The 23675-nt window shown below is 49.8% G+C and overlaps 1 protein-coding gene across 1 annotated transcript in view; it reads right to left on the bottom strand.

Annotated features, from left to right (window-relative positions):
• The window catches only part of PTPRA (protein tyrosine phosphatase receptor type A), a 118723-nt gene extending 95048 nt beyond the window's left edge, over positions 1-23675 (bottom strand). Inside the window, exon 1 of the mRNA XM_041402958.1 lies at positions 23571-23675. The gene's annotated coding sequence lies outside the window, so the exon portion shown is untranslated. The remainder of the gene's footprint in view (positions 1-23570) is intronic.

Below are 23675 nucleotides of genomic sequence, written 5' to 3'. Positions count from 1 at the left end.
AATGAGTCATTTGACACATTAAAGTGAAGCAGTTAGGGTTTTATTATGCTATTACACATCACTGTGACAAGCTTCCCTAAAGACCTGATCCTAAATCACAGTCCAATTCTGGTTTGGGAAACTGATCCTAAATCACAGTCCAGTTCTGGTTTGGGAAACTGATCCTAAATCACAGTCCAGTTTTCGTTTGGAAAACTGATCCTAAATCACAGTCCTGTTCTGGTTTGGGAAACTGGCTCTAAATCACAGTCCAGTTCTGGTTTGGGAAACTGGCTCTAAATCACAGTCCAGTTCTGGTTTGGGAAACTGACCCTAAATCACAGTCCACTTCTGGTTTGGAAAACTGGTCTAAATCACAGTCCAGTTCTGGTTTGGGAAACTCAACACAACTCAGAGATAAACACATGAGAAAAAGCCACCTGGACTCTGCAGGTGAGACCTCCCCCACGTAGGGTTGCACCTATTCAATACACAGGCTCCAGGAGCCACACCTGTTTCACAGGTCTCCAGACCATGTTCAAGGTTTGACTTCTTTTTTCCAGCCTCCAAATGAGGCCCAAAATCAAGTCCTGGCACTGGTGAGGTCTTCTGATCCAGCCAAAGCCACCTGATTCTACCAACACCAGCACTTCTTGGCTCAGGTGATGGGAGAGACCTGATTCCCAGTTTGATCTGGTCAAACTGGAGGGTCTTCTAAGGCTGATCCATGCAGAAGATGAGGGATCAGGGCAGGATTATGTAAACTAAGGCTCGAGGCCAAAATAAAGGAGCCTGGAGGCAGGGCTGTCGTCAGGGCGTAGCTCAGCTGTGCCTCCACCACGCACCAGCCCTTCCCTCCCTCCCTCTTTCCCTGGGACATTTTCACTCAGCATGGCCAGGAGACTCTTGCAGAGGGGGTTTGAAACTCCCAGAGCTGCCAAAAACGTCCAATTAAAGCCCAGTGAGAGCTCATCATAAATCCACCCCAGTGAACCGCAGCCCTGCTCGGCTGCCTTTCTGGGTGAACCCAAAAATCCTGAAAGCAAAGACCTCCCAGCAATTACACCCAAAAGGTTTCCTGTCTCTGCACGAATCTTTGTTTGCTTTGGGTTTTAGTGGTAGATGGGAGCACAGACTACAACTTGTGGGAGATAGGTTATTGCTGCTAAAGCAAAGAGCCTTTTTCCTTCCCTCCCTGAACAGACAGAGCACTAAAAACGCTGCTCTGAAACAGCTTGGTCCTGCATCCACAGATGGCAGCAAAAATTAGCATTATTTATCAGTGGCTTTAGTCACTTTTTAAAAGAAAAGCAGATAAAGGAAGACATGCACCTGAATTAAAGCTCCTTGCCCTTTCTTTTGCAACTAATACTTTAAAATGCAGCAGGGAAAGAGCATTTTGCAGAGCTTTAGGAAACCACACTTAAAAAAACCCACCAAACATTTACCCAAGAAGGAGAATGAAAACAAGCAGAACAATAAGAGTCACGGAAGTTTGCTCTGAGGAGACAGCTGGGAAGGTGAAAGGAGGAAGCAAGCAAAGAAAACACATAGCATAAAGATAGCAATTAATCCAAAACAGCAGGAGAAGAATTATTAAGCCATTTTACATTCTTACAGCAAAGGAGATGTGATCACACAGTGCTGTTCCATGCCAAATGTAGCTGCATTTGTGCACAAGTCACACCCCTGCAGAGGGCTCAGCCCAGCCCTGCATCTCCTGAGGACCTTGAGCTCTGTGTCTCAGAATCAGTGGTGGAGATGAGAAGAAACTTCTGGAGATTGTCTGCTCCAACTCCCTGCTCAGCAGGGTCACACAGAGCTGCCCATGACTGTAAACATAGAAATGCTGAATATTCCCAAAGATGGAGACCCCACAACATCCCTGGGCAATTTGTGGCAGCACCTGGTGACCCCCACAGCCAAAATGTGTTCCCTGATGTTCAGAGGGACCCTCCTGGGGTCAGTGTGTGCCCGTGGCCCCTTGTCCTGTCCCTGGCCACCACTGACAGAGCCTGGCTCTGTTCTCTCTGCACCCTCCCTGCAGGTGTTGATGGACAGGGATGAGGCCCCTGGAGCCCTCTCTTCTCCTTCTGAGCAGTCCCAGCTCTCCCAGCCCTTCCTCAGGGCAGAGATGCTCCAGCCCCCTCCCTGGGCTGTCCCCAGTCTGTCCATGTCCCTCTTGTGCTGGGACCCAGTGCTCCAGGTGTGGCCTCCCCAGTGCTGAGCAGAGGGGCAGGATCCCCTCCCTGGACCTGCTGGAAGTATTTTTTGTCACACAGCCCAGACACCACTGTCCTTTTTGGGCACTTTGCTGCCTCAGGGTGAATTTGGTGTCCAGCAGGATTCCCAGGTCCTTTCCTGTCCAGCTCCTTCCCGGGTGGGCCTAGCACAAACTGGTGAGGAATTGCAGGGAAACAGCAAATGCAGGAAAAGAAAAACACTTGTAAGCCTCTACAAAATCTGCTGTCAGACAGGGAAGCTCATCACCAAAGAGCTCAGTTCAGATGAAGGACAAATAAAAAAAGGAACAGAGAGCATCATATGATAAATAGGCATCATTTTCTCCAGCAGTGAAGCCTGTCCTCGCTGCAAGAACTTGCCATTTCCTCCCAGCACAAATGGATTACTCATGGACAGAGAAGTCGGGAACAAAATTAACTCTTGGAGCTCAGTGTGTCCCAGGAGATGAGCTCAGTCCCAGTCTGCTCCTTCCTCCACAGCACACAGACCAGGAGCCTGGTGGCCTCTTTGATTGCTTCCATCACCACAATAATTACTTTAATTTTTAGCTACTTGATTTTGGCAGAGACTCTCGAAAAAGCCGAAGGAAGAACAATTAAATGTGAGAATTAAGTGAAATAAGGTGCCAACAGGGTTTGGTGTCTGCCCCTCTTCCCTTAAGTGGGGTGGAAGATTAACTGCTCAGCACATGGGCTCCTGAGAAAGCCTCCAAAGGGAGGCACCCTCAGAAGAGATCCAAAAAGCCTTTTTCTTAATAGAAAAAATCTAGAACTTGCCAAAAACCCCTAAATCCTGCAGGACTGGAGGGATGGAGCCTTGGCTTCAGCTCCCACGTGGGCTCAGCAGTACAAATCCACTTCCCACAGCCCAGGGAAAGCAACCCAAAGTCTATTCTGTCCTTCCCGTGGTGCTGGGCAGCCAAAATGAGAGTCACTCCTCCAGAGAGTACAGAGTGAGCTGATTTATGGACTTACCAAGGAGGGAAGCTCTGATCAGGGTCCTCTTTTCAGGGTTCTCATGTGTTTTACATTAGGTACTCAGTGAGGAATCCACAAGCACTCCTGCTGCCCACGATGCTGAGAAGAGGGACAGGACACAATTCCTGCCCTTTTGTGTTATCACCTGCTCAGGTTTGAGTGGCAAGGAGGGATTCAGCATCTCTGTTCCTTCCACACAGCCAGACAGTGCTGCAGGTTTCTCACCAGGGATCAAAGCAATGGGGACCCAACACCTCCACCAGCAGCAGCTCAAGAAGCTCCCAGTGTTGGCTGCCCAAAGAGCCCAGCATCCTGGGATCACAGTCCTCATCCTAATTTTTTATTTTAAACAATATAGTCATCAAAAATTGTCTCTTGCTCGAAGGCTAACAGCTGCATGACAGCCACATTCCAAGTTTTCTACTCATTCATGAATTCAAAAGTCAGGCTGAGCAGATGCACCATTAAGTCCAGTTTCCTTATTTTTGACAACACATGTAATTATCCCCAACTTCAGAGACACAAACTGCTCCTGGAGAAGTGACTTGTCAAACAAGGAGATGACAGAGGCAGCAACAAGAGCCCACTCACCCTGCCACTGGTCTCATGTCTCACAAAATAATTGCCTTCCCACCCAGAACTAAAGGTTACAACTACAGAGAGAATGAGTCAAGCCGGAAAGACATATTTTAAAAATGGGAAAAAATGGAACAAAAAAAGTTTTATGAAAACACACCAGCATGTGTAAGACAGGAGGGAGACCATTTCTGCATTGCACCTTGTTTGCTCATTCTTTGTCTCAGCTGCCAACCACAAATTAAATATCTCAGTTAAAACTTTGCTCATCTGGTACCTTTAATACTTACACAGTCACTAGAAACTGAACATCTGTTTTGCTTTGAGGCTTTCAGCAGTGACTCAATGTTATCTGCAGTGTTGGACTGCTGAAGATGAGTATTCCTGAGGTTTTTTTCCCCCCTCCCACCCCACTCCTAGCAACAGGGCTTCTTGCTTTGGGGAGGAAATCAGCTGACAAAGTTGGGTTATAAAATCTGCTTGACATGAGTCGAGGAGGAAGGGCAGGACACAGAGAAATTTCATCCTCAGCTGGAAACAACCCAGCTGAGATCTCCACCAGTGAGTACCTCAGCTCCCTGGGATCGATACACCTTTGGCTCCCAGGCTCTGGAGAAGCAGCAACCTCCTGCTGTGTTTACAGCCAGCTCGATAAACACAACACAATTAAAATCCCTCCAGCAACCTCTCAGTGTGTGCATCCCCCCCCCAGGGCTGTGAGCAATCCCAAAGCTTTATCTGGGATTTAACCTCCGGGCACTGCAGAGAGCTCAGCATCACATCTTCATCAGCAGGGAGGTTCCTGAGGTGGAGGAGTAGATCTGGGAAGAGGATGCAGCAGCAGGAAATATCCCAGCACCCAGAGACCCAATTAACTGGCTGCTAGAGGCCACCAGCATCCTATTAGCAGGGTACACGCTGTGCCTGCACAAAGGCATGCCACGCCTGGGAAAAGGACTTCAAGGATAACATATTCTGAGTGTGTGTGCCAGGGAAGAGCCTGGACATGGTCATCATCTTGTCCTGCTGTAAGAGAAGGGATCTGGGCAGTATCCAAGCCAGCCCATTGTTAAATGTAATTTCCCTGCTGTGTGCTCAGGGATGATCCTGCTGCTCCTTCAGGGAGGGGGAATTTTCCCTGGAAGGGCATCAGACAAAGCAAATCCATAGATCTTCCCTTCACCTCGCCAAATGGTGGCCATAAACCAGAGCCAGGTGTCAGAAAGGATACTCAGGTTGGCTTTATGGGGTTTCAGAGAATCACAGAATATCCTGAGCTCAAAGGGACCCAGCCAGGGATCATCGAGTCCAGCTCCTGTTTCACCATCTCCCACCTCAGAGATGGGCTCACACAGAATCACCCAGGCCCCAAAGGACCTCCAAGATAACTGAGTCCAGTCTGACCCATCACCATTCTCTCAACCAGACCAGAGCACTGAGTGCCATGTCCAGTCTTTCCTTGAGCACCTCCAGGCATGGGGACTCCACCACCCCCCTAGGCAGTCCAGTCCAGTGTTTTATCACCTTTCCGATGAGGAATTTCCTGCTAATGACCAACCTGAACCTCCACTGGAGCATCTTGAGACTATAAGGGGTTCACTCAAAGGGTTTTTATGGCCCATTTCACCCTTACATACAGATAAAGGGCACTGACATTGAGGATTCAGAAGTTAACCTGCTGGGAGATAAGGTTCAAAGGGAAAGCTGAGAAAATCCCTACTCCTGGCTCCCACCCCAACACTGGAAAAGCTTTTCTCTCCTTCAGTAAAATTTTAAAACTGAGTGTACACAGGGACAGCCTGACACTGTCCCATCAGGCACAAGAGACCCCATCTGAGATCTGCTTAATTCAGTACCTCCAACAGCAATCGGCAGCAGGTCTAGAAATCAAGGTCAGACCCACACCAGTGTGGTACCATTTCCTCCCCAGGACACTTCCCAGTCTTCAGCACTGACTGCTTCTACCCAGGGATCTTCATACCTTCCTTCCACCAGTTTATCCAGTCACCTCCCTGATCCATGTCAGTTTTTAAGCATCCTACAGAAAGTTGCAGCACAGCTTCCCAGAGAAGCTGTGGCTGCCCCTGGATCCCTGCAAGTGTCCAAGGCCAGGCTGGACAGGGCTTGGAGCACCCTGGGCTAGTGGAAGGTGTCCTTGCCCACGGCAGGGTTTGGAACAAGTTGGTTTTTAAGTCCCTTCCAACTCAAACCATTCTGTGGTTCTGTGATTAACACGAGGTGGAAACTCTTACAAACACTGACAGTACACAGGGGGAGGATGTGCTACCAGGACAGCACCATCAACGTCCAAAATTCTGATCCCCAGAGCTCACAAAACTCCTCTGAGCCCTCTCCCCAGAGCTTTTACAGGGCTAACACACACCACAGTGAACAAGTGCTGCCATGCAACTCTCAGGGATTCAAACTGGGCTCCTCATCAGAGGCTCTGCGGGCAGCGAAGCAGCAGAACTGGTTTGGAAAGGAGAAAAGGAAAGAAAACACAGATGACTCTGATAACATGTCTAATTAATAAAGCATAAACGAGACGGGCTGGTTCAGGCTGCGCGTCCCATCTGCTCTGCCTTCAGTCAGGATGGTTCCCATCCCCAAAAGCACAGGTTTCCATGCAGATATTCCCACATGCTGACAAGACAGGGATGTGCCTTCAGCACCCCAGCACAAAAGCTCTGCTCTGGCATTCCTGCACATCCCTGAGCTCTTTTTTTTTTTTAGGAAAGAGGGACGAACAAAATAAAATAAAAAATACGAATGTCCAGCATGCAAAGCATGGTTTGGAACACCAAGGCCATATCCCAGAGACCAAACACTAGAGTTTGGTATGAGTTTGCCATAACTTCATGGTCATCAGTCCTCATGACCTAACCTACCAATAAAGCTTTACCCCAAAACAGTCATTATGTTTTGTTCTGCTCTGCTTTAAGCAACTCTGCAATCAAGTTGTTTGAATTTCTACAGTGTAAATGCTGATTTATAAAGATTTATTTGAGGGCCTGACAGCTCCCTAAGGCCAGCAGCTAGAATTATGATTCTAGAAGCTGAGGTTTGGACAAGGTCTTGATCTCTGCATCTTTCTGGTCCTCCTTTTGAAAAAAATAAGCAGAGAAGACACACACAGTAGAGTTCCAGTAGTGGGAAACATCCAGATACTCTCACAAATGTGCATCCAGGCCCTAAAAGCTTCAACAAAAGAAAAAAAAGAGAGAAACAAAAGGGAGCAACAGGAAACTGGTGGTCAAACAGTGCTGATAGTCCTGGTGCTTGCTGAGGACAGGCTGACTCATTCTCCCCAGTTAAAAACCCAAACAACACCAACACCAGCCAGCCTGCTGGAGGTGGGAGTTCATGGTTTTTTCAGGTTTCATTGCTATGGGTGGATTGAATGAAAATGGAAACCTTTCAGGGAGGGTAAATCCTTCAGAGGCAGAGAGGAAGGTACAGTCAGTTCTGGAGAAGCTTCTCCTGTATCAATTCATTCATGGCCACACCAGCTGCTGGCACCTGCTCCTGAAAAACCAGCAAGAATCAGGTTCTGAAAAGATAATCTGTTCTATTCTTTTTCAAAAAATGGGGCTGAATGAGCAACATTCTGTTGGGAAAGTCCACACCACACCTCTGATGACACAGAAGAAAGAAACCAGTCCGGCACTCTAGCCAGCCAAAGGGGGAACACAAAGGCTTTATTAGAGGAAAACCTTGAGGAACTTGGATGCAAACAAGCTCACCTCCACCTCGGATGCCAAGATACTACCACTGCCTTCATACTCAGGTGCTGTGAACATCATAAAGGTCTGACCTGCACTTGAGGAAGGACCAGGGAGGATGTGCCACGGCAGAAGCAACCCTCGCCCAAGCCACTGGGCTCCAAATGTGATTTTCTTCCACACTGCTACATCCAACCCCTGTAGCTTGCTCCAGCCCAGCTCCCGTCCCCACACCCCTCAAAATCCAACAGCAACAAACAGTGGGGAGCTGCTGCTTGTAAATCAGTTGCCACATCGAGGACGGTCACATATCGCAATGTCAGAGGAACAACAACGCGGCGATGGCGAAACCCTACGGCAGAGATTTGTTCTCCAGACTCAGAACTAAATGCAGACAACTCATGCGGGTGGTTGGAACTTCATCCTAAGAAAGCCAACCAACACAGGAAGCCTTAGCTGTGCTGGAATAGTCAAGATTTAAGGCAAACTACTTAAAAGCAAGCAGCTCTTCTCAGGAAATGGACAATGAGTTGCTGGCAGCATCCTGGAAGCCTTTCCTCTGACAAAGAGCTGGTTACTGAGGAATGGAGTTAACTCAGGTGCAGGCACAAAATAAAAGGCTGAAGTTGAACTGGAACTTGCTGACTAAGCTGAGCTGGGCTGGGGGGGCAGGGGAGATCCGGGCAGCAGCCGGTGCTCTGGAATAGGCATGGAAACAAGTTTCCACGGGAGCCTGTTGCTCTAAAGTCAGCTGTATGAGATCATCTTGTCCCCTTGAGTATGCTGTTTCCTAATATTTTGCCCAGACCAATCACAAATGTCAGGAGCAGTGGTTGGGTCTGTTGGTTTGGATTTTTTTTTTTTGGATTACCTTGAGTCCCCACAGAGCCTGTAGAGGATGAGAACTGTAGACTCTGTTCTGTCTTTCACATTACAAATGCAATTACCTCTGCAGTCTGATTGCAGTGTGTCCTGTCAGAGTGATTCTACAAGAGGCTGGAAGAACAGCTTGCCTTTCAAAGGGAGTTACGAACATTCCTGCGAGTCCTTCCGTGCCCTGTGGTCACGTGCTGGTGAAATTTAAGAAAAGCATGTGCAGTCCCAAGGGAAGAGCATCCCTTGGAGAAAGCTGTTCTTACAGCCTTCAAAAAAGGATGTGATGAAATGCCCTTGTAAAGTACAAAATTTCCTGGGCAAAAATCCGATTCTTCTCGCTTTTCAATCCTCTTCCCCAGATAATGAAGAAAAAATGTCACTGAAAGATGATTTTGAGATGGAAGGGACAGTTTGGAGATAGACAGGCTTGTCCTACCTGAGAGATGTGGGACTGAGCAAAGCAGAGATAACATGAAGATCAGTTGGACTCCTCTTTCTAAAGGCAGCAAGCATCTTGGATTTGTCTCTTGGACAACTGCAAGTGGAAATTAGCACTACAAGCTAGAAACATCTGGAGATAGGGTGTTAAACAAGACAGTGTTGGTGGGCCACATCTGCTTCCCACATTTTCCTTTCAGCCTAACCAGAGGCAGGAGTCAGACACGCAGGGCACCCAACAGAGCTGGGAATTCTGTGCTGGATGATCCCACAGGCCACTGCCACCAGGTGAGAGCTCCCTTTTCCTCACTTCCCACCCCAAACACCCCAGAACCAGCTGTGCCAGGCTCTGTGTCAGCCCCAGTGGGACACAGCTCGTTTGCCAAGCTGCCAAAACGCTGGCCTGGCCAGGGTGCTGTGCCAGAGCATGCCAAGGTAAGCAAGCTGAGCTGCCTTACTCACCACCAGACGTGGTCCAACACGTGCAGAAAGGAGAGATCAGACAAAGAAACTCTCCAAAACAACACCAGCTCCATCTTACATCAGCTCACCCCTGCCATGAAACAACTCATCCGCTCACTGCACCTTCATTTCCTTTTGGCACTGGGGCAGCAGCACTCCCTGCTCAGCCAGGGACTGATGGAGGGGCCAGTGCTGCTGCACCAGGGCCACAGAGAACACCCAATTTGGACAAGACAGGGCTTGACCCCCCAATTATTAAGCAGGAAGTGGGAATATTTAGTGCAGATGTTAATGGTGAAAGAAGCACAGCTGTCGCTAAGGTGAAAGGAGGGTTGGAAGACAGGATTGAAAGAGAGTTTGGATTGGATATTAGGCAGAAATTGTTCCCTGTGAAGGTGGTGAGGCACTGGCACAGGTTGTCCAGGCTGTCCCATCCCTGGAAGTGTTCAAGGTCAAGCAGAATGGAAAGGTCAATGGAGCAATCTGGTCTAGTGGAAGGTGTCCCTGCTCATGGCAGGGGGTTGGAATGGGATGGTCTTTAAAGGTCCCTTCAACCCAAACCATTCAGTCATTCTGTGACTAAACCACTGAGTTCAGCTCACAGCATTTGAAATCAAAGATCACAAGGTTTTGCAGATTATTATTAAACATGGAAGTCCCTGCAGGATTCTAGGAAAAAATTAAAGTGTTGCTTCCTCAGCTGCCCATTACCTAAAGTGGCCTGAATGAGCCCCATTTCTGAGGGAATAAATCCCTTTTGGACCAAGCAATAGAGAACTTGAGTAGGAAGTGGCCAGCATCCTTAGGCACATCAGACCTGTTCTCCAAGCAAGAGACTTCAGGCTTAGGGCATTTCAAAAGCCAGCATTTCTCAACAAGTGTGGAAGCACTGACTCCTCCTTTCATTTCCCATCTATCCCCTTTCCCCTAGGGACAGCAGGCAGACTGGTGTGACACAATGGGAATAACCCCAGTCCCTCACCAGGCACCAAATCTCTGAGGAAGGCAGGCTTTGATAAATGGGAGGAGAGTGGCAAGTGAAGGAAAGTTCATGGAAGAGAGCTCGCAGAAGGCAGGAATATTAAAGAGTTTCAACTCTGCAGCCAGGAAACACTTAACAAACAGGCATCTTTGCACTCAAAGCTACTAAAAAACAACCCTACCCAGAGGAAAGAAAAATAACAGATGTGAGAATTAAGTGGGCAAGTGTTTGGTGTTAGTGTGATTTTGTCCACAAAGACCATTTAGGGGACAGGTTTTCAAAAGCAGAGGATGTTTGTGGCTTTAAGGCCAGGTTGGATGGGACTTGGAGCAATCTGGTCTAGTGGAAGGTGTCCCTGCTGGTTGGAATAGTTGGTCTTTAAGGTCTTTCCAACCCAAACCATTCCATGAACAGCAGCAACACTTGGGAGCCCTCTGGCACAAAGCTTCTGAGGTGCCTGTTCAACATCGCTGGGCTCTGACAAAATTCAGTACAAACAAGAAGGTTTTTCTCAAGTCAGCATCTTTTTGTTGCTTCCAAAATTGAGACCTGCACGAGCTCAGTGTCTCCATCTGGCACATGTGCAGTGCTGGAGCTCAGGATGCTGCAATTCTCGGTGCCAGGGCACGGGGGGAGAAAGGAGGGTTTGGCAGCTGGAGGCCAAGAGGGAAGGAAGAGATAATCCAAAAAATAAGTAATGAGTTTAGCTCAAGAATAGGATGGACCAAAATTGCTCCCAAAAATAAATTCAAGTGGTTCTTAGGAGCAAGAACAGATTTAACCACCACATTCATTTTCAGTTCCTCTCCCCCAAACCAGCATTCCCAGTGTTTCCCAGGCCTCTTGTTTCTCTCTGGAGGTAGATCCAAGGAGCTCTGCAACCAGGGCATAGCTCAGAGCAGATATCTGGGGTCAGATCCAGGATGGAAATGACTGAGAATGTCTGAAGGGAGAATGTAGTTCAAATGCTTTGAAAGGTTTGGAGTGTTTTATTCAATGTTTTGACTGTTTCAAAGTAAAATCAGGGCCCAGCTTCTAAAATATATATGAAGTAAAACCATCAGCAATGAGAAAAAATTGTTCTAATGTAACATCCAACACCACAGTTTGACAGGGTCATTTGGAACTGCACATCAAGTGACCACAGGCAAATTGGGATAGCCAGAGATGCTTCAGACCTGGCTGAAGGGCCACAAGAGGGTCATTGCAAGAGCTTCCTACAGGAAGGACACAAAATTCCATCCTGTCTTTGGCAAAAACCACTGTTACCTAAGAGCTGGCCCATGGATGGAACTTGGTAGCCCAAGTCCAAAGGTGGGTTTGTGCCACAGCACCTGCCAGAGGCCTCGCAGCCTCCCAGGGCTTGACACAGGATTGCTTCTCCAAAAAACCCACCAAAATTTATGAATCCAGTGGCTGAACTCTGAATCTCCCCAGGGCAGAGCCTGCAGGACCTTAAATAAGGATTTCAGTCAGGACAGGGAGAGAGAGCGGCCTGAGCTCTGCATTCCAGGTGCTCCCTTGGGAAGTGTCACAGCATCCCAAAGGAGCTGAGCTGCCATTTGTCACCTCCACAGCAAAACAATCCTCCTGGAAATGCCCTGTGCCAACAGCCCAGTCCTACCAGAGAAGACAAAGCTCAGGAAATGCTTGAAGAGGTCAGCAACAATTCCTGTAAGAGGCAAAATGGAAAAAAAAAAAAAAGGTGGAAGTGGCAATGCTGTTCCTACCCCTGGGCTTGGGATCTGATGGCAGGGCTGGGAGCCTGTCTGAAATCCCATTCTGGAGGGGGACATGGAATGCACTGCCATGACCATCCAAGGGGCTGGAAGCAGCTGAAGTGGCACAGAAAGTGTTGGATGTGGGATTGGACCAGTCCCAGCCATGATGAGCGTGGCAGAGGTGACCTTTCCATGCTGGATTGAAAAGCCTGGAATAACAGCATGCACCTATGGAAGCTGTAACTGCACTACCCCCCATCCTTCATTAGTTAATTACTGACATTTCTGCAACTCCACTGCCTTAATGAAGCAGCAGGGGAGGGAGAATTCAATATTAAATATAAAGAAGTGATCTCAGCTGGGCAGGGATACCTTCTCTGGCACAGCTGGGTGGAATTTCAGGGCTTCAGGAGCTCAAACTCCTTTAAATCCATGCCACTTTTCTTGGCCTGTGGGGCACTGAACAGCCTAAAATGAAATCCCCCTGCACACACACAACATCATGAGTTCCCTAAGAGGATAAATCCTTAAAAGCTTCAAACCACAATTTTAAAGATTCTCTCCCAAACTGAACCAAATTGTAGCCTGTGAGATTTGCAACCTTCAAACACAGGAGAAGCTGTGGCTGCCCCTGGATCCCTGGAAGTGTCCAAGGCCTGGCTGGACACAGCTTGGAGCACCCTGGGATAGTGGAAGGTGTCCCTGCCCATGGCAGGGGCTGGAGCCAGATGGTCTTTAGGATCCCTTCCAACCTAAACTATTCCATGATTCAACAATTTTATGGAGCCCTGGTATTCTGGGCAGCAAAAGGCAGGAACTTGTTTTGTGCAGCAGAGACAGTTTAAACTGATTAAACTCCAAGACTGGTGTTCTAGTCTGCTGTCATGCCACCTCCAGTGAAGCCACAGCCACCAAGCCAGACCCCACCTCTCAAGGACCTCTTTCCACAGCAGCTTAACACACTCATCTCCAAAGATCCCACACTGGGAAATCTGAATCCATCCTACAAAAACAAAACCACTCCAAATAACCCATGCCAAAGCAGCTGAGCGAGTATTGAGCAACTGCGAAGTTCCTGGCTTCCTAAAGACACTCATGATCTTGCAGTAACTTCAAAAAATCCCAGTGAATGGGTCAATTCCTGGGTTTGGATGTGGGGGAGCTCAGTTTTCCCAGCACTGCTGAGGCTGCCTGGCTGTCCAGGAGCCCTGGCTGAAGTTTCCAGGCAGTTACCATCAGAACTGGCGTGGCTCATCCCTGAAGCACTTTTTCCCCTCAGGACTTTCCACCTCTCCCATCCACTTGTGCACAGAGTTCCTCGTTCTCTGTCCACCAACAAGAGCAACTGTCAGAGGACAAATTCAGTTTTTCAGCCCTGAAGTTCAAAAGAGGGGTTTGTTCAGTGGCTGGGCTTCCTGGCTTTGCTCCAGGGGGTTGGAGAGGGAATGGGATGTTTTTGGAGACCCTAACTGCACATGGTGTAATTCCCCAGTGGAAGGCAGGCTCCAAGCTCTGCCAGCATCTTGCCTCAAATTCCTCTTGCACTTGGGACTGAACCATTTTCAAAAATGATAAGCAGAAATGACCTGGGTGATGAGTGAAGGGCTTTGTTCAAGTTTTCAGAGAACAAGAGCCATAAATCTTCTACCAGCTACTGAGCTTGTGTCCCACAGGAGCCAATAAATGTGGATCTGCAGGACACTGAGCACCCTCAGACCCCCTTGATAAGGGCAATGGAGCTGGGGAAGGGTCTGGAGCTGCAGGAGAGGCTCAGGAAGCTGGGAAAGGGGCTCAGGCTGGAGAAAAGGAGGCTCAGGGGGGACCTTGTGGCTCTGCACAGCTCCTGACAGGAGGGGACAGCTGGGGGGGTTGGGATCTGCTCCCAGGGAACAGGGACAGGAGGAGAGGGAACGGCCTCAGGCTGGGCCAGGGGAGGTCTAGATTGGATATTTGGGAAAATTTCTTCATGGAAAGGGTAGTCAGGCATTGGCACAGCTGTCCAGGGCAGTGTTGGAGTCTCCATCCCTGGAGGGATTTAAAAGTCATGTGGATGTGGCACTTGGGGACATGGTCAGTGGTGGCCTTGGCAGTGCTGAGGGAATGGTTGGACTCAATGATCCTCGAGGGCTTTTCCAACCCAAACAATTCCATGATTCTATGATACACATGGGAATGCAGACCAAGCAGCACCTGGCAAGATCAAGTGGTCCAATAAACACTGACTTAAAGCTCCACCTAAAACACCCTCTCTGCTGGGCAGAGGGGCCCTGCAGGAAATACAGCAACTTTGGAAAGAGAAAAGAGCTTGCAGGGAATGATGCTGGGGCTGCAGCCCCTCCGTGGACAAAGCACCACCCTCGCAGCACGTGCCTGCTGTGGAACCTGCAGCAGCATCTGATGCTCCATCCCATGCTGCTCACTCAGCTGTGCCTCAGAGGAAACAGGGACAGAGGGCTCCCAGGTTCCCCTTTTCTGGCTGCAAACAGGATGAGCTCCAGCTGAGGATGTATCCTTTTAAAGCAGCTCCCTGAATTTCACAATTTATCTTCAAGTTTCTACAAGAAGAGGGCAACATATGGGAAGTTACATAAACTCGAACAACCCCCACAGAATATCCTGAGGAGAAAAAAAAGCAAATACCTCTGCACAGGCACAGAAGTTGCTCTAAAACATTTTAAGGAAAGTGAGGAGTAAATCCTTCATTATACCATGGATAAAACCTGGATACAAAGAAGCAGTATCAGGTGCCTCCACAGCCTCCCCTGGGAGGATCAGGAGATGTGTCACCTTAGTGGAACACGGACATGTATCACCAAAAGCTCCCCTGCAGCCCTGGCTCAGGCACATGAGGTCCCACAAGGACCCTCACAACAGCCACCAAGAGGGATGAAGACACTTGGAGACCCTCCAAACCATCCTAAATCCTGATGGATCCAAGGTGGAAAACGCTCAGGCAACCTCCAGGTTTGTCATCCTTTGAGGAGCCTCAGCTGAGGAGGGGATGAGAGAGATGAGGATTCATGATTGCACCTTTTATTTAACTCTCAGGAGAGCAGAGATTCACCTTAGCCCTTCCACAGCTGCTTTTCTCTCTCAGTTAGCCTTTTCCTATTTTACTATCCCTGTTTTTATTTGTATGGATGTTGGATTCTGGAACTGCACAGCCAGAGCTGAAGCACAGCCCCAGTTCAAGCACAAACGGCTGGGCCACAGATTTCACCTCCAAGTACCTGCTGGAGTCAAAAAATAACTCCCACACAACCACTGAAGGCCAAGAAAGGTATAGAAAGATGATAAATGAGTTGGCTGAATACAATTCCCTGGCAGAAGGTTGGAGCCAGGTGGGTTCAGACTCTGCTCCCAGGGAACAGCAACAGGACAGAAGGAAATGGCCTTAAGTTGCACCAGGGGAGGTTTAGATGGGATATAAGGGAAAATTTCTTCATGGAAAGGGTTGTCAAGCACACTAGGTAAGATTAGAAAATAATTGAACCCCTCTAATCCCAGTCTCAGTATCTAAAGACAAGCTGCTGCCACCAAGTCACCAAAGTTGCCACCTGGCATTTTCACCCCGCCACCAGAACGAGGATACAAATTCTACACAGCAACTGGGATTAAAAACATCTATTTGCCTGTAGCCAAATAGGTTTAAAGTCTCCTCAAGAGAAAATCTCGAGGATTATCCATGCTTTCCAATTTATTATTCATTTCTAACTCATCTCTGCTCATCATCATTTAGGGGATGGTATTAGTGTCTGCTATGGAAGGGTATGAAACTGCAGCATTTGGAATGAAGTTGTGCTTCTGAGCCCTCAAGAGTGGCCAGTTTGCAAGAGAGTGAAATCCAGAGGGTCTGAGACACACCATGTGTTCAGCAAAACTGGCAGACACATGTGAATATATTTATTTTCAGGCTTCTCAAACGCATCCACATGAGCTTCGCTTCTGGAACACGAGTGAGATGATTATCTGCTGCTGTGATAAAAACACGATTCAAACGGTAAAGCAGCAGGAAAAGTTTTGCATGCTGGCCTGCCACACAATATCACCAGAAAAATTTATGGTACCTCTCGACCTGCAGGTCGAGAGCCAGGATATTCCTGTGCTGAACGTGGAACGGGAGGCTGCGCTTTCCCAGAGCGCTGCTGGAATCTTTATCAACCACTAAAATGCTTTTTTTAAAAAAAAACCAAAACACCACACACACAAAAAAGCAAATCCTGTTCTTCATATTTCTCCTCTTACTCAGTGAGATTTACTTATTAGAGGGTTCAGCCTTCTAGAAAGCTCTAACAGCATCAGGACTGGGAGATTTGTCCCTTTTTCCTCCTGGTTTGGCTGAGCAGCCAGACCTGAGTTCCTTCCTGGCTTTTTTTGCCACCTATTTCCCTTCTTTGGTTGGTAATTTCTTCCTCCAGCCCTGTTGCTCCAGTCTCTGCTCCAGGGCTGGGTCTGCAGTGGGTATAGCTCTATATATAACTCTATATACAGAGTTTTTTGGGGATGGAGTAAGAGATGCCTGGCTGGAAGCAAGCAGTATTTTGAGCTGGTTGCAATCCCACCAGATTTCCTGCCTGCAAAACCCTCTGTGACATGGACCACACCAGCACTGACTAACACAAATTAGTCCTATCAGCCCTGAGGTTGTGACTGAAGTGTTTGAAATCCCTAGAGATTTCAAACTGACACACTACCTGTAAAAATACAGGTGGAAAGCAAGGGATGGAGCCCACACAATGCCAGGGATTTGAGGATCTGCTGCTTAATTGGCAAGTTCACCACTGTGGCCTGTTGGAATGAGTCCAGAGGAGGCCACCAAGATGATGAGATGGATGGAGCAGCTCTGCTGGAAGGAAAGAGACAGAACTGGGATTGCTCAGCCTGGAGAGGAGAAGGCTTTGGGATGACCTAACTGGGACCTTCCAGGACCTGGAGGGAGCCTGTAGGAAATATAAAAAGAGACTGGAGCAACAGGAGAAGGGGGAATGGCTTCACACTGAGAGAGAGCAGGTTTAGATTAGATATTAGAAAGAAATTGTTCTCTGTGAGGGTGGGCAGGCCCTGGCACAGGGTGTCCAGAGCAGCTGTGGCTGCCCCTGGATCCCTGGCAGTGCCCAAGGCCAGGCTGGACAGAGCTTGGAGCAGCCTGGGACAGTGGAAAGTGTCCCAGCACATGGCAGGGGGGTGGAAAGAGATGAACTTCAAGACCCCTTCCAACCAAACCATCCTGTGATTCTGTGATTCCATTATCAGTGCTCCCAGAGGACAAGTGAGGATGGCTGGGTGTCAGTTTTGGGGAGAACCTCTACAAATTCTCTTTTGGGCAGATGATCTCCAACTTCCCGGGGAAGAGCACTTGAGCACAGACCCAGGGAGACATCCTGCCCTCAGCAGCCACACCAGGAATTGCTGCTCTCCTCAGCCCTGGAGCAAGGTCAGCACTGCTGGGGTGGAGCCCAAAGCCAGCTAACCCCCTGGGGTTTAGATCGTCAGAACAATCAGAGATTATTTCGAAACATCAGGCGTGATATGGGAGGACAGTCATGCCAGGGGGGCTGGTTCAGCCCCAGAGCAATCCAGTGCTGATTGATTCACTGCTCATGCCTGCATCCAGCCTTCCTCTCACCTATTACTTAATACACAAAACCTACAAGCTCCAACAGGCCAAACCCTGTTTTTTAGACAGGTATGCTGCTGCAGCACCTCCACAATGAGCCTACAACACACCTTTACTGGTGGAGTTTGGAGTGCCAAGAAGTGTCTTGGACCCCCAATTTATGAATCCAGGTCTTAAAACTCCCTGTCTAAGCAGCATCAATCAGCCAAGGTGTCTGGTGGTCAGGTATCAAGCCAGTGAAATCCCATTTTCTACCAGCTGGGATTTCCAAGCTGGACATTTCCCATTTCCACTGCCTCCAGAACTCATCCTGAAGACATGTTCATGGCCTCAGTGCTCACAAACCCATCAGCAAACTCCAAATCCCCCAGAGCCAAGAAAGGCAGCTGGGAGATGGGCAGGGGAGAGGCAGCTTCCCACTGGAATTCATCTCGTGCTTCCTGGGTAAACCAGGAAGGATGCCCTGCACCTCCCCTTCTTCAGACATGCAGGGATTTGGGGCAGGGAAGGGATTTGGCTGGGTTCCCTTCCCTCCACAAAGGAAGGCAGAGCAGGGATGTCTTCCTGGAAGGACCAGAAAATAGCAGAGGATCGAGTCAGACTGCGGGGCAGGATGAGGAAGTCCTCGTTATGGCAATAAAAAGGTCTCAAGTACTTGGCTGGGGTGCCAGGAATCCACCAACAGGCCAGGCTGGCTCAGAAGCAGCTTTTCACATCAGTGCAGTGAGAACATTTCTGTTTATTTGTTCCTCAGCGTCAGCCAAGAAGGAAGGAGGTGCTGCTCCGTCCCTCCCCTCACCACGCTTGTCCTCAGCTCCCTGTAACAGCAGAAAGCTTAAAATTGGTGACACCTCCACCTCCTGCTCCCTCTTACCAGCCTGGAATGTTTGGTCTCACGGACAGGTTTTAATTTTGCCTCAGAGGAGGGATGGCACGACCTGACTCACGTGGGAAAGGCAGAGGTTACGCTCTCGTCTGCTCCTCTGAAGTCAGAGAACTCTTGTTTTCCATCCCAAGCCCAAATTAGTGCTAATTATTCCATGCAAAATGGAGTTGCTTCAACAGGAAGGAATTAGGACAACAAATTATTCTGGAATAAAGAGTCGCTGCTGCCTAAGCAAGTGATCTGTTTGTTTGCACAGAGAATAAAAGGAGCATTCTCAAGGCCAGGTTGGACAGGGCTTGGGGCAACCTGGGCTAGTGAGAGGCGTCCCTGCCTGTAGCAAGGGGTTGGAAGGAGATGAGTTTTAAGGTCCCTTCCAACCCAAACCATTCTCTGATTCTCTAATTCTTCCACAGAAGAATCAGAAATTAGAATTTGGGGAAAAAACAGTAGTCCCAATTTTAAAAATAGTAGACACCAAGTAGACACCAAGGTGTTCTGCATGACCAATATGCCAAAACCCAAGCCACACTCATGTGTTTTGACTGCCACCATCAAAACTGCAGCTGCCATGAACACAGGGGTACCACACAAGCAACCACAGCACGGCGGGTTTGAAAGCTGTGGCTGATGCTTCCAGCCAGGAGAGCTCTGATTTGGGGCAGGGAGGGAGGGAGGTGCAGGCACACACCCTCCTGCAGCCCAAAGGAGGGTTTTCCCTCCATGGAGACACAACCCTCAAACCTGCAGGACATGTGGCTGTGGAGATGCATTATTTGAATGCCCTGGCACAGATTTGTGGAATCACAGCATGGTTTGGGTTGGGAGGGACCTTAAAGCTCATCTCATTGCAACCCCCAGCCATGGCAATGGGTACCTTCCACTAGGCCAAGCCCTGTCCAGCCTGGCCTTGAACATTTCCAGGGATGGAGCAGCCACAGTTTCTCTGGGCAACCTGTGCCAGGGCCTCACCACCTTCACAGGCAAAAATTTCTTTCTGATATCCTGTCTAGCCCACCCTCTGGCAGTGGGAAGCCATTCCCTGTGTCCAGTCCCTCTATCCCTTGTCCCCAGTCCCTCTCCAGGTCTCCTGGAGCCCCTTTAGGCCCTGGAAGGGGCTCTGAGCTCTCTCTGGAGCCTTCTCCAGGTGAGCACCCCCAGCTCTCCCAGCCTGGCTCCAGAGTAGAGGGGCTCCAGCCCTTGGAGCACCTTTATTGCTTCTTCTGGAGTCACTTTAAGTCCTTGTTGTGCTGAGAACCCCATCCTTGAACACAGTACTCCTCACCATCACCTCCTCCCTGCACAAACACAGCAATCCCCTTCCCAGAGGGGCAGCCCCCACCTTGCTGTACTACAAAACAACTCATGCTGCAGGAAAATAACATGTAAGGCAACATGGAGCAGCTGTGGAAAGCAACATGGGGAGTTCTAGGACTATGGTGGGAGCCTGGAGATGACATGAAAAGCACCCTAAAGGGGTTAGACAGACAAAAGAATGAATGAGCTGCCTCTTCACTAGTGCCTGGGCAGATGTATGTGACAGTGACAATGTCCATGGTTCCCACCACATGTTTCCCACAAGGTTTGACCACAAGGAAAAGTTTCAAGTGCTGACAGGTACCACTGCTGACAGTCCAGCCACGTGAGCTGCATCAGAGAAAAAGGGTTTCCAGAGCATTTGGGAGTTTAATGAGCAGCAAACACTCGTGATGAAAGCCACTCTACCCACTTACAAAAACTGGAGACATCAAGAAGAACAGGATTGCACCAGCCTCCAGCAATACCCAGGACCAGCTGCTCCAGAGGAAGATGCAAGAAATCATTCTGGACAGCTCAGGAATCACTTGCTTATCACTAAATCTCTTCCTAAGCCCTTCAGATAGTGATTAAGCACAATGGTTCATACCCTATGAATTAAATATTAATCCTCCCTAATGTGACTTCGGATAACCGCACGCCCCGCTCCTTTTCCACCCCAAACCACATAAACACGACATACAAAACCCAGCAGCATTCTGTGATCCAGCCAGAGCCTCCCTGGGCTCTGAGCCTTGAAGGAAACCAGCTGGATCCCACTGAAATCAGGGGGGAAAGAGTTAAGGGCAGGAGATGAATCAGCCAGTGCTCCAAACGCGGACATTTCCTACCTCTCTGCTCAAGTGTCTCTTCCTGTCCGCAGGCTTTGGGGATGCTTACGGACCTGCTCGCCTTCAAATGACTTCCACCATGAGAGGAAAGCCTGGGGATTTGTTTTATTTCCAGAGGAAAATGCAATTTGTGAATGAGCCCAGAGAGCAGCCGCCAGGGATGACCGACCTCCTGCCCTGAATCCCAGAGTCACACCAGGAGGGGAGGACCAGGCAGCAGCTGGAGCCTCTCCTGACCCTATGGAAGCACTACAGGTGCTCTGCTCCACAGAAAATATCCCATCTCACACTACCCAGTGTTTTCAGGCATCACACAGACCCCAACAGTGATCACACAGCCTCTGGATTGGGATCTACCACCCTGCTGGAAACACAGAGGGCTGGAGCAGAACAGATGTAGGCTGGCAGCAGGAGGAGACAGGGAGAGGAGGAATTCAAGCCATTCATCCATGAGGATGTTGATGTTGGACATGGACCAGTGTCACGGAGCAGCAGAGAGATGCAGTTATTTGTGAGGGATGTTTCAGGAAGGCAGGGCTGTGTCTCCTTAGTCTGGGAACAACACAGCAGCACCAGCACCCTGGAAATGGGAAATATCTATTCCAGCACCTTTCACCATTCTGCTTTCACAGAATCCCAGAGTCATTCAGGTTAGAAAAGACCTCCAAGATCATCACAAGTCCAACCTGTAACCAATCCCCACCTTGTCACCAGAGCAGAGCACTGAGTGCCACATTCAGCTGCTCCTTGGACACCTCCAGGGATGATGACTCCACCACCTTCAGCCAGCTGTAACCAACCAGTTGCTTTAACCAACTGTTTTAATAAAGATCAGGCAAAAAAACCTGCAGCTCCCCATAGGCACTCCCCCAGGAAGCTCTCCAACAGGGATGGAAAGAGACACGTGGAATGGGAAGGTGGCAGTGCCCACTTTCTGCCCAGCACAAAGACCGAGTCTCTGTCTCCCCAGCACCCCCAGGTCCTAGGGGATTTGGGGTCCTTGTTCCCCAAAAAGCATCCTGCCTCTTCACCTGGCCACAGCAGAAGCCATCAGAGAGCTGGCAGTGCCATGACCATCCCTGTGATCCCATTCCTCCTCCCAGAGCTCCACATCAAGCCTGTTTCCCAAGCTCTCTGGGAATAACAGCACGAGTTTGTATCTGATGCTTGACAGAGACAGACAAATCCTCCCTGCAAACCTGACTGCAGCCCCCCCCCAGGCACATCCTTCCCCTCCCTGCCACCGGCTGCTGCAGCAACAGGAATTAAAATAAAGATGAAAAACTCCTGTTGGGGCCGCAGTTTTATTTCCTGTCGTTTCTAGAACTCCTTGTACAGGAGTAAAAAAAAAAAATCCTTAAATATTTCCAAGCATCCTGCATGCTGGCAGCAAGCTCCCCCCAGCCACGGGCAGGCAGAGAAGGGATGACTAATTTTTTTTTTAGCATAAGACGCTGGGAGAGCGTCCTGTGAACAAGCTCAGTAAATTCCTGAGGCTCCCGGCAAGGACTCCACCACTCCTTGCGAAACTTCCCAGCTGGAATTGAAAAGGCAGAAAACATCAGTTTTCTCTCCCTCGACAAACAGAGCTTGGGATTCCTTTCACGACAGTATTTGGATTTTTAATGTCAGTCCATATTTAGCAGGAGGGAAAAAAAGCCTCCCTTCCTTCCTGTCACATTTTCCACCCTCGATGACATCCAAGATCAGAAACAAGCAAGCGCTGGCCCGGGAGGGAGGATGCAGCTACCCGAGCGTGGGAGAGCTTGGAGAGGGGCAGCAGGGACATTCCCATTTGGGATTCCCGTTTCAGGGGACACACCCTTGGAGGAGTGGAAAGAGCCAGTGAGAAGGGGACAGAGCCCTGGAGGAAGGGACAGAGCCCTGGAGGAAGGGACAGAGTCCCCGGAGCCCGGGTGTCCCTTCCAGCGCTCCAGCCTGGAGCATCTCCCAGAGGGATGGCCCAGAGAGCAGCCAGGCCACAAGCCCCCAAGCTGGGATATTGGTCCCAAAAATGCCTTTGGCCACCTGGATCTGCCAAGGAGGGCCTGGTCCGACTGTGGGTCAGGAGGGTTCCTCACTGAGCCTGAGTGGTGGAGGTGTCCAGGGAGCCCGGCCATCCTGCAGCAGGGCAGTGGTGGGTGGTGGCAGGAGGTCGTGGCCATGGTGGCCCTGCCCTGCAGATGTTTTCTGGGTCTTGGAGGGGTGTCCTCAGCTTGGACCCCCGTGGATTGCTGCAGACCCACAGGTGGAAGTTCACAGAATCATGGAATGGTTTGGGTTGGAAAAGGATCTTAAAGCTCATCTTGTTCCATCCCCTGCCATGGGCAGGGACACCTTCCACTGGCCCAGGCTGCTCTAAGCCCCATCCAGCCTGGCATTGAAAACTTCCAAGGATCCAGGGGCAGTCACAGCTTCTCTGAGCAACCTGTGCCAGGGCCTCCCCACCCTCACATGGAAGATTTTCTTCCTAACATCTAATCTAACCATACTCTCTTTCAGTGTCAGGCTATTCCCTCTTACCCTGTCACCCCAGGCCCTTGTAAAAAGTCTCTCCATTTTTCTTGCGGGCTCTCTTCAAGTACTGAGAGATCCCCATTAGGTCTCCCGGATCCTTCTCTCCTCCAGGCTGGACAATCCCAATTTCCCCAGCCTTTCCCCGCAGGAGAGGTGCTGCATCCCCATCAACTTGCCGGCCTCCTCTGGCCTCGCTCCAAGGGATCAAATCCAAGAGCCCCAGCCCGCGATCGCTTTCAGAAATCACTATTCCCACTAACAGACACCCCCGCAAACACCAAACCCCAAGTTCAGCGCAGACAGGGCGGGGGTGCCCCGACTCCACGGGCACGCGTGGGTCGCGCCCGCCGCCCCTCCCATCACCCCCACGCCACCACAACAGCCCCGTGCCCATCCCCGGGGGTCACCTGCCACCCCCTCCCCGCTCACCTGCGGCCGCTGCTCCCTCAGCGCCTCCCGCCCAAACGGCTCCGCTGCGAGGCCGCCTCGGCCGCCCGTAACCATGGACGGCGCAGGCCGGGGGCGTGGCCGGGG

The sequence above is a fragment of the Onychostruthus taczanowskii genome, unplaced genomic scaffold (genome assembly GCF_017590055.1).
Source record: "Onychostruthus taczanowskii isolate IOZ18803 unplaced genomic scaffold, ASM1759005v1 scaffold2, whole genome shotgun sequence".
Taxonomy (NCBI): domain Eukaryota; kingdom Metazoa; phylum Chordata; class Aves; order Passeriformes; family Passeridae; genus Onychostruthus; species Onychostruthus taczanowskii.
This window is presented reverse-complemented; position numbering and strand designations above follow the sequence as displayed.